General features: G+C 48.2%; 1 pseudogene; it reads right to left on the bottom strand.

The window, feature by feature from the left end:
- LOC119365799 overlaps nt 1-3,872 on the bottom strand; it is a 22,404-nt pseudogene extending 18,532 nt beyond the window's left edge.
- Between the last annotated feature and the right edge of the window lie 1,392 nt (nt 3,873-5,264).

Below are 5,264 nucleotides of genomic sequence, written 5' to 3'. Positions count from 1 at the left end.
GATTAGCGCTCTTCCGCCGCCGCATGCCTCTAAATCGCCTGAATCCACCGCTTTCCCACCATTGTCGCGTCACTGAGGGATTTTAAGCTTCTCCGTGGCGCGCCTCGACTCCGTCGGCTACTTGAAGCCGCAGCCGCGCCGCCACCATGCCACTGAAGAAAGTATCCAAGAGCAAGGCCGGCTACTTCGGTGTTCGGCTGAAGCCGCCTGGGAACTTCAAAGTTGAGTTCACTAGCGGTAGCTGCCTTTACTGGCTTGGCACGTACGGGACCGCCGACGAGGCTGCACGTGCATACGACACCGCCGCATGGCGTTTCAGCCGGAAGAGGATAAAGCTCAACTTCCCGGAGATCAAGACACAGGCGGATTCAGAGTTCCTTGTGCCGGTGAATTTCTAGATACATCTGATGGCTGTGTTGAGCTGAACAAAGCCCGAAGCAGAGAACCTAGGCCCAGGCCCATCCCGACCCGACTGTCAGGCTTAGATTTCAGGCCCAAGCCCGGCCCATCTGTGAAAAAGCCTGTCGGGCCTCGGGTTGGGCCTCTTCCCTAAAACGCAAATATGGGGAGCCCAGAACCGGCCCGACATGTCATTCAGGCTCAAAAGCTAGGCCCAAGCCCAGCCTGTGGGTAAGACCGGGCCGGGTCAGGCCGGGCCAGGTTTCCCATGGCCAAGTATGTTTGGGAGTAGTTCAAGAGCGACGATGAGTAGTTTTATGTTCAATGTAGTTGAAGTAGACTTGGAGTAGTAGTAGTTTGTGTGATGTAGTAGTTTGAACTATATTTGATGTTTGGGCACTAGTTTTACATCATCTATTATACTTCATCTGTTTGAGCACTAATTTTACATCATCTGTTGGGGTTGGGTGTTTTTCAGTGATGTAAAACCCACTTTCTGGTGATGTAAAACTTACATCTAGCATTTTTTGGTGATGTATTTTGCATCATCTGTTGGAGATGCTCTTAAAAGTCATCCAACTCATGGAGTAGATGATTGGCTGATGCTTCACATTTTGTATGCTAGATTAAAGATCATGTCAAGGAACTTGTTAGACTGAGCTGTAATGGAGCATTTATGAACATGACTGAAGAAAATGGAAATACCTTATTCGATAACATGATGGCATACTGAGAGGGCTCCAACAAGCAAAAAAGTAAACTATGTGTGGAAGAAGTTGATAGCTTGAATGAGAATATTGATATGCTTCTGTCTATGTTAACCATGAAAAATAATTCTTCATGTTCTAGTGATTTTCTATTGGTAATACGACTGAACAAAATAAGACCATGTTCAGGGTAATTTTGTTTCTAGGAATAATTTTAACAACAAGGCTTATAAAAAAATATGGGAATAATTATCCTAGGTCATAACCTTTAAATAATTCTTTCGCGTGTAAACGAACATCCATTGGCCTAAATGTCATGATTAAGGAACTTATCACTTCACAAAAAGAATTGAACAAACTTTGACAGAAAAAATGATTGATTGAGAGTTTTATTTGATAAGGTAGGTACAATTGCTAATGATGTAGAAGCTTTAAAATTAAAATACCCTCCACCTAAATATTGTACCGATGGTATCTTAAAAGGTTACAAGCAACCATCGATAACAATAATAAGGCTTTCTGCATGGTACAAACTAGATGGGCTAAAGATAGAAAAGCCCGAGAATCTGAAATTTCTAATAAAAGTGGGATTGAAGAGGTCAAACTGTAGGCACCATCGATCCCACTAATTTGGAGGGTGTTGATTTTGATAATAATTATCGCAAACTCTCTGAAATTAGTATGGTCTTGGAAATATGTCTAGAGAATCTATCTCACTAGAGCAACAAAATCATCTGACTAGATACATTGTTGAAGCTTTTTTGCCTGTTAGGGAAGAGAAGTATAATCAAGAAGCTATGATTCCTAGGCACTTGGAAGATGGATGGGAGTCATCCATTAAGATAAGTATCAATGGTTTTACCTATGATGATCTATGTCATCTTGGTGCTAGTGTGTCTCTGTCATTCCTAAGAGGTGATATGATCCACTTGGACTAATGCCTTTTACGCAATGTCAACTGGATGTGCACTTAGCTGATAGCACCATAAAAAAAAATCCTATATGTAAAGTTGTTGATGAGTGATTGTTAATATAAATTAGGTCCCCGTGGATTTATTGTTATGGATATGAGACATAACCCAATATGTCCAGTTATTTTTGGGAGATCTTTTTTGAGGACTTTAGGGGCTGTTTTCGATATGAAAGAAATTTCAAATCCACATGAAGAAAGGTTTAAAACATTTCCCAAGAAGAAAAAATAAATATGGTTATGAAGTCATCTTGGGAATTGATGGCTTTACTGCAAGGAAAGATGATAAAACTTGAATATCCTTCACAATATCGATGCGTAGCTTAAAGGCGTTAAAGAAAGCGCGGGTGGGAGGTACCCCATAGTTATCTTTTTATTTCGCTTTTCGATGGTGTTAAAATTGCTGTATTTGTAGCAAATTTGTTTTGTTTAATAAAGTATCAAGTTTTTCCATTAGTTCTAATATAATGTTATTATCATCTCGGTATTTGCTATTGTTAAAATCCACCAAAATTACCAGGGCGTGATATATAATAAAATCTTAAAAATGTCACAAAACCGAGCCACATGAGTCTAGTATTTATGCTATCCTTTTGCCATTTTTTAAGTACATAGTAAGCTTTGGACAGAAGTTGTCCTCCAAGCGAAGCTCCATGCATATCTGAGTAGACTGGACGGAGATATGCCCCTTCCACTCCCTCCGTCTGCTTGACGGTGAAGGAGGAGAAGAATAAGGCCCATAACAGCCTGAGCCAGTTGTGTGTCTCACCAGGCAGCGGTCGTCTTCCACGCAAAACAACCGGGAAAGAGAGCAGGCAACCGCTCCAGAGCACCGGAGTGACGCTCCGCGATGGCATAGCACCAGGCGCCCTAGATGCAGACTCAAACCTAAATACGTACTCCCTCCGTTCGAAAATACTTGTCATCAAAATGGATAAAAGAGAATGTATCTAGATGTATTTTAGTTCTAGATACATCTCTTTTTATCCATTTCTTTTTGTTTTTTGCGAAGTATTTTTATCCATTTCAATGACAAGTATTTTTGGACGGAGGGAGTACTTACTATAATCCTAAGCCTACTATGTACAACAACGAGCCAGCCTCCTATAAGGCTATAACCCATCCCTTGTCCAGCCATTTGCCAAGATCGCCTTGAACTCACTTAATTCAACGCCAAACAAATGAATCAGTGAGCCGGCCGTAAGGTGAAGAATGAATCTCAAGCATAATGGTTCAACTAGTAGTTGGAATGTTGGATAGGGCTTGATCCTGGCCTGGAGCAGACCAGATGGACATCACATCGGCGTTGACTCCAAAATGGGTTTCACTTTCACATCTGACGGCCGTGCGTAGCTAGTCCTACCGTCTCTCAACTGGATCGGAGTTCTTCAGTAGTCAGCTGGACCAGGCGTAAAATGGAGAGAGAAATAATAGAGTGGATGGAACGGTCGAACCTGTGATGAGATTCATGTCGCTGGGCACGATGCACTCGTCGTACCCCGTGTCGTCGTCCTGCCCGGTCTCGGCCGGCAGCCGCGGCTGAAGTGGAAGAAGAGGAAGTCCGCGGGGCACGCGGCGCCGACGAGCCGGGCCAGCGCGCGGCGGATGTTGGCGCCGGTGGGCGGCGGCCCGGGGGAGCCGTCGCGGTCGACGAGGACGCGGATGTCGTCCTCGTCGAAGCCGAACCGGTCGACGAGGCAGCGGTGCATGCGGTCAACGTCGTTGTGGCAGCCCCTGAGCTCGGCCTTGGTGCCCGGGTAGTTGATGCCCACCAGCAGCGCGAGCTTGCGGCCCATCGCAGGCGACGCGCGCGATCGGGGAGTCGGTTCCGTCGGGTTGCCGGCGGTGTGTGTCAGGCTGCTGGCAGTCGTGGAATGCTCCGAGTTGCTTGCGCTTTTGCGTCTGTTGGCGTTGCCGGGATCTGACGGGTGGGAGGGCTTGGCGGCCGGGAGGGAATGGAGCAGGCACGCGAGTCGGCTAGACGACACGACAATTCTGACACTTGAACATTAACAAGTCTTTTAGCTTAGTAGCTAAGGAAGCGGGGGTCATGGTTCATTTCGCCGCGGATTAGCGTGATCGTCACTGTTTGTTGGCTCGCCTAGCTAGAGAACCCGTCGCTTCGCTCGGTTCTCTCGGGCAGCAGGAGAAGATTACTTTCACGAAACCACATGTCAGGTGTGCCACTTCGAGTGCAAACCGTGCCGACCGGCCGGTGGTCTGGTGATGCTACCGCATGTGAGACCATCTACCGCCGGCCCTCCAGTCACTCACCCACGTATTTTTGATCCGAACGAATGCCTCAATCGCCACTGTTGAGTGTAAAGGTTATTTAAAAAACGTAGGATAGCGTAAGATTTATTCTACCTTGACTTTATACTCCAAAATGATCATGTACTCCTATATATATGCCCACGAGGCTCAAACAATAACAATAACTATTTCACCAAATCCTCATCTCCCGTCTAACATCGTATCAGCCTAATCAATCCAATTGAAGCTTCCGCCCGAAGCTTTCGTCCTGCGCGCCGCCCCCAGGGCAGTCGGCCTCCATGACCGTCGCCGGGGGCCGCCTTGCCTGTACCTAGGGTTCGTCTGCCCGTCATGTTGACCGGCTACCCTAAAGAGTCTTTTTCCTGATCCTTTGATTCAGATTTTCTTTCTCGCGCCGGTTGCTTTGATCGACGTTTCCTTTTTGGTTTTCCGATCTAAGATCGGTTTGCGTCGCCCGCCGTCGACCCTTGCGCGCCACTACTTCGACCCTGGCACGATCAGCCGGCCTCTCCTCGGACCCGGCACGCGTGCCAAGGCGACCCCTCAGGGCCAGCCGTCGTTCGTGCATCGGCCCGCCCGTCGCCCTACGATGACCGTCAACGCCATGCTCTGACCGGAACTCCTGCATCGCCCCGACCCGGTGGCCTCGCGCCATGCGACGGCCCATCAAAGCCGCCCCACGCGCGTCGCCCCGCCCGTCGATCTATGTCGACCTCGTCCCTGGCTGCGTTAGGCTCGTCGGCTGCCTCAAGCTTGGGCGCCGCTGCTCTGTTGGTCGCTCGGGCTACGCTGCCCGGGTGCCGGTGCTGACGCGCTCAACCGCACGTCGTCCCACGCCGTCCGTCATCGCTGGTTTCATCTCAGCCTTCGCCGTCACCCCGCCTACACCGAGCGATGTCCTCAACCTCGCGTGC

The sequence above is a fragment of the Triticum dicoccoides genome, chromosome 2B (assembly GCF_002162155.2).
Source record: "Triticum dicoccoides isolate Atlit2015 ecotype Zavitan chromosome 2B, WEW_v2.0, whole genome shotgun sequence".
Taxonomy (NCBI): Eukaryota; Viridiplantae; Streptophyta; class Magnoliopsida; order Poales; family Poaceae; genus Triticum; species Triticum dicoccoides.
Note: the sequence above shows the minus strand (reverse complement) of the source record. Positions and strands in the feature narration are given on the sequence as shown.